Consider the following 6,000-nt stretch of genomic DNA (forward strand, 5'->3'; position numbering starts at 1 on the left):
ATCATCCACAACAGAGAGTACTGGAGGAATGGCTAAAGGCCTATGCTGTGGCAAATGCAAAAAGGTCCTAAGCCTTTTCCTAGAGTCTGAAAAATCCTGGCCCTGCCATTGAAATTGTTCCCTCATAGCATGCAAGGTTTCCCCAAAGAAAATTCCTCAGGCGGAGAGGCAGAAGGAATGGAGTCTTCTGCATCAGAGTCCTCATAAGGAGAATAAGGGCCCTCGGAGGTTTGTATTATCTGAATCATCAGAGGAGTAATCTGAAGAAACTGGCTCAGGGGCTCTGTTCTAGGCCTCTTCTCTGGAGGTGGGTGAGAGGCCCTGTCAGGGTGAGGTTGGGATCCCCGGATCAAAGAAATGAGATCCTCTGCTAGACTAAGCATTTGAGAACTAGAGCTAGGCCTGTGAGAGGGTCTTAGCAGGCACAGTTTTGGTAGATTTTGCTGCTTTAGCCCTGGCAAAAGCCTTAATCGACATGGATGCAGGGGCCTAGCAGCTCCACGTGCAGGAGTAGATATATCTAAAGGTATAGTATCAGATAAATCCTGTGAACCTGTAAGAGCAGGTAGGATTTCAGTAGCAGATTCAGCCATGCTGGATGAGGCCTCGGTAGGAGGCAAGCTTTGCCAAAGGAAGAACCGTGGACTCGGTTTCAGCGAAACGAGACACTCATGGTTGACTTAACGCGGTTTCGAAACCGCGGACCGCGAGTGTCGGTCCTTTCCTTGCTTTAGTTAATTGCGAAGTCGGAGTTTCCGGCGGCATATTGTAAGCAAAAGCGGAGCCAAAAACTCCTCAGCAAATTCCGACCGGCGTCTAAGCGTCCGTCGGTTGAAAAGCACAGGCTAGACAAGCTGCTACGTCGTGGTCTGGGCCTAAACAAGGTAGGCAGTAAGAGTGGAAATCTTTATGAGGTATTTGTTTCCCACAAGTTAAACAGTTATTCACTTTTTCTGACATCGGCTGAGGCAAGAAAGAGTCCCCAACGGGGTACTTAGCTTTTAGAAGTCTTGGTAGTAGTAATCTCTGGTTCTGACCGACCGGCACTTGCGAACAGCTTCTGCTTGGCGCGCGGCAAGAAAGACTGAGGAAAATGGTGTCGGCTGATGCCTTTATACCCGCTGAACTGCAGCTATGACGTCGGGTGAAGTGCGACATCAGCCGAGGCCAGACCCAGACTTTGGAATCCGGCCGACCGAAGGGCTGCCTGAGGCCAGGACAACCCATTTGTAAGGACTGCAGATGCATCCTTGAAGGACATCTTGGGCTTGTCCTGTTTTATCTTTATTAAAATCCGAAGAGGAAGAGGAGGGAAGGCATATCCCGAAAGGTTTCTCCAGCTGAAGGACAGGGCATCCACTTTCCAAGCTGTTTTGTGGAATGACCTGGTGCAAAAGAGAGGCAGCTGATGATTGAGATGGGATGCAAACAGATCTATCTGGGGGCATCCCCAAACTGCAGTAATCTTGTTGAATAAGTTGGTGTCTAGCATCCATTCGTGAGGATCTAAAATGTTCCTGCTCAGGCTGTCTGCTAAGAGATTCTGTTCTCCTGGTATGAATTGGGCCTGGAGATGTAGATTCAGATTTAGAGCTGTGTCCCATAAAGCCATAGCTAGTCTGCAAAGGGGGTACGAATGAGAACCCCCCTGCTTGTTTATGTACCACATGACTGTGGTGTTGTCTGTGCAAATCAAAAGAGGTCCTGGATGCAAAAGGTTCTTGAAGGCTAGAAGAGCATTTTGAACTGCCAACATTTCCTTCAGATTGATGTGCCAGTGAAGATGATCCTTTGTCCAGGTTCCCTGCTGGCAATTGCCTAGAAAATGTGCTCCCCAAGCATAATCTGAGGCATCCATGGTTATAATTTGAGAAGGTTGAGGAAGACGGAAAGGCTTTCCTTCGTTTAACGCACACACCCTGGACCACCAAAGGAACTCCTTCTGGAGGCAGGGGATCAGAGGAATCAGTGTCCAGATCGTGGTAATGCTGCGACCATACACTTTTCAGATACCATTGAAGCTTTCTCATATGAAGCCTTGCATTTGGAATCAACAGAATGCAGGAAGCCATGTAGCCCAGTGCCTGCAGGAATTTCCTTGCAGTGAGCTGAGGTAGAGTTGCCAAAGTCTTGAAAATTGAAGCCAGCTGTATTTGTTTTTCTGTAGTGAGGAAGGCCCTTTGTAAGGTTGTATTTAAGAGGGCTCCCAGAAATACCATTTGTTGAGAAGGGATCAAATACGACTTTTTGTGTTCACTCTAAATCCCAGTAGGAGGAGAAGGCGTTGAACAAAATCCAGATGTTGAAGTAAAAGATCCTTGCTGTCTGCCTGAATAAGGCAATCGTCCAAATAGGGGTAAATCTGAATCCCTGAGTCTGCAATAAGCCACTACTGGTGCCAGGCACTTGGTAAAGACTCTGGGCAGTAGATAAACCAAAGGGCAGTACAGAGAATTGAAAGTGTCTCGAACCTGCCTTGAACCTGAGGAATTTCCTGCGTTCCTGCCTGATGGGAATGTGCAAATAAGCTTCCTTTAGATCCAATGTCACCATCCAGGCGTCCTGAGAGCATTGGAATCAGCTGCTGCAGAGTAAGCATCTTGAATTTTGGAATTTCCAAAAGGTGTTTAACACAGAAAGGTCCAGAATAGGTCTCCATGAGCTTTGCTTTCTTGGAACCAGAAACAGTCTTGAATAAAAACCTTTTCCCATCTCTGAGAGTGGAACAGGCTCTATGGCTCTCATGGCCAGAAGAGCATCCACTTGATTTAAGGCCTCTGACCATTGATGTTTTGGCAGATCTGGCCAACCGAAAGCCCTTGGCAAGGTATGAAAGTGGAATTTGTAGCCTTTTAAAATCACGTCCAATACCCATTTGTCCTGGGTAATAGGAGTCCAATTTCTGAAAAAAAGAGAAAGTTTTCCTCCGAGAGGGGCATCCAGGTAAAGAGGTCCTGTAGCCCAACCGAGAGAGTCATTGAGTTTGCTTCCTTTGAGATTGGGATCTGTCTTCTCCCCTTCTAGGTGAAGAAGCAGTCCATTGTCTCGATCTGTAGGAGGCCTGAGCTTGGCCACGACCTCTGGAGCGTCTATATCTTCCCCTTTGAGGCCTGTCAGACGTGGGAAAGGACCAATTTTTGGAGGGCCAATTCCTGGAAAATCTAGGATGCTGAACTTGCAAGAAATCTTTCACAGTTTGCATAGATTTTGCCTTTTCTTCCATCTTTTTAATAACCTCCTCAGCCTTAGATCCAAAAAGAACATCATGCTGAACAGGGGCATCTAATAATTTAGCCTTAACCTGTTCAGGTAAACTTTGCTCACAAAGCCAAGCATGTCTCCTGATAACAGTACCAGAGGCTGTGGCCCTGCAAGAAGCATCCAAAGCATCAAAACCACAATGCAAGCTATGTTTGTTCAGTTGTTCAGTTGCATGCAATACATCCTGTAGTTCCTTATCTTCTGCACATGCAGGAAGGGAGGCAAGCTTTTGCTTTAAAACAGACAAAAGAAATTGCAGATACTTAACCATATGAAACTGGCAATTTAAAGACCTAACAGAGAGGGTAGCAGAAGTATATACCTTTTTACCCCACCTGTCTAAGGCACGAGAATCCTTCTCAGAGGGAATAGGATTTTTAGAAGTAGCAAGTTTAGCAGCCTTAGAGCCCTGAGATATAGTTTCAGGATCTGCAGAAGGATTCTTAAACAAGAACAAATGAGACTCAGGAACCCTATAAAACCTATCAGGCTTAGAGGGAGCAGGGAGCAGGAGGCATGGAGTCAGGATTCAAATTAGCCTCGGAAAAAGCATCATCCACAATGTCAAGAACAGGAGGGATAGCCAAAGACCTATGCTGAGGAAGAAGAAGGAATTCTCTAAGCCTCTTCTTGGAAGCAGAATAATTCTGACCTTCCCAATGAAAATGTTCCCTCATCTCATGTAAGGTTTCCCCAAAAGAAAAATCTTCAGGCGGAGAGGCAGAGGGCAAGGAGTCCTCAGCATCCGAATCCTCATAAGGAGGAAAAGAATATTCCTGATCAGAGGAAGAGACAGAAGATATAGAAGCCTGGTCAGAGGAATCCATAGGAACATCCTGTCGAGGCCTTTTTTCAGGGGGGGGGGGTGAGAACCCCTAATCATAGTAAGCAAATCTTCAGCCATCCTTAACAATTGCTTCTGTGTCCGGGGAGTAGATTCAGAAGTAGCATGAGCAGGAGCTTTGGACTTAACAGGAGTCTTTGTCTTTGCCTTTGAAATAGTGATGTGAGTAGGCCTGAATACCCCCTCAGAAGCCGGTACCTGCACAGCGGTTCCGGACCTATCCGAGGGAGCGACGTCCGAAGGTCCTGCAGCAGATAAAATAGAAGACCTTGATGGCTCCCCATGGGAGTCCGTATCGGCCATCGGTTCAGAAGTGGCAGACGACAGGGGCTGCCAAAGCGCCTCACTGACGACAGCCGAACCGGATGCTGGCTCCAGCTGCAACGAGTCCTGTTTGGACCTCTGAGTCCTGTCCTTGTCTTTGCGCTTCTTTTGAATTCCAGTAGCATCCGACGACATTCTATAATTGAAGCGTCTGCCAAAGTAATTCAGAGCCCAGTCGTACCTGCGTTTGATAGTACGAGAATTAAACCTGGCACAGAACCAACAACAAGAAACGTCGTGGTCAGGGCCTAAGCAGGGTAGACAGTAAGAGTGGAAATCTTTATGAGGTATTTGTTTCCCACACGTAATACAATTATTAACTTTATCTGACATCGGAGGAACAAGAAAAAGATTCTAGGGTACTTAGCTTTGAGAAGAGAAGTAAGAACTTCGGACCGACAACAACCAAAAACGCTGTTCGAAAATCGCCAACCAACGACTTGCGAGCTGCTTTCCACCGCACGGCAAGAAAGACTGGAGAAGATGGCGTCGGCTGAGGGCTATGTACCAGAGCGTACTGACGTCAGGGTACTGGCTTGTACAGCCGACACGGGACCCAGACTTTGGGATTCTGGCCGACCTCGGGCTGCCTGCCGGCAGGAGCACCCTACAGTTATGACTGCAACAGTGAAACATGATTAACATCTTGATGTTCACTATATGAAATATCAAAGTTCTGGGATATGGATTTCTGAAGAAAATCACTCCTGTTCACTGGCAGTATCTATACTAGTAGTGTGAAAAGGCAAAAAGTCCACAGAACTAACTGATTGCAAAAACCTTTTAGCCAAAGATATAACATCTAACTTGCATACAGAAATAACAATCACCAGCCCTGCAATTAAATTTTTGCTTCTTTTTTTCTAGGAATATCCCTACTGGGAGAATGGTCAGGGGGACAGCCTACTATCCTTGACAAGAGGACTCTTTCCCCACACAACTCTTATACCTAAAGTGATTGGTGCTCCCACACATGCAAGAGGTACTCTGAACAACTCGATGACATGTCTAACTCCTGGTTCACACTGGTCATTACAGCTACACTAGAGGGACTCAAGGCAATAGATAAGTGGTCTGTGGACATATCTTTGGCCACATCAGCATAACTAATCATAGGATGAGGCAATAATTTTACTTGCTTTTTTCTAAAAGCATGACCAGGAATATTATCCATGCTGTAGCCACAGCCAAAACCACACTGCCAGTACAGCAAGCTCAATAACGCTTAGGTATTCACTAGTAATCATTACGGCATACTTTCCTTCCCCTAAAGACCAAAAAAGTCCCCACACTAGAAAACACAAGCAGCACCAGACCTTAAACTAGAATTGTGTCAGTATGGTTTGTTTTCATTTATATAAACAAATGATTGCTTATGTTGCAAGTGATGGTTTAATAACGATGTTTTAATTAAAAAAAAGGAGGGGGGGGCAGGAATAGAATAATTTATGTAACTTTGCTCAGGTTATGACACAAGGCAATATATGTGAAGCATAATGAACTTAATACAGTTTGATTACTTTCATATAAATGTAAATGTGTCTATGTCACAAGTGATAATTCAATAAAGA

General features: G+C 45.6%; 1 protein-coding gene across 1 annotated transcript in view; it reads right to left on the reverse strand.

Annotated features, from left to right (window-relative positions):
- Positions 1-6,000, reverse strand: part of CLASP1 (cytoplasmic linker associated protein 1) — a 4,127,769-nt gene that overhangs the window by 3,463,912 nt on the left and 657,857 nt on the right. The gene's annotated exons all lie outside the window — the stretch shown is intronic.

Source organism: Protopterus annectens, chromosome 6.part0 (assembly GCF_019279795.1).
Source record: "Protopterus annectens isolate FY-2018-M chromosome 6.part0, PAN1.0, whole genome shotgun sequence".
Classification (NCBI taxonomy): domain Eukaryota; kingdom Metazoa; phylum Chordata; order Ceratodontiformes; family Protopteridae; genus Protopterus; species Protopterus annectens.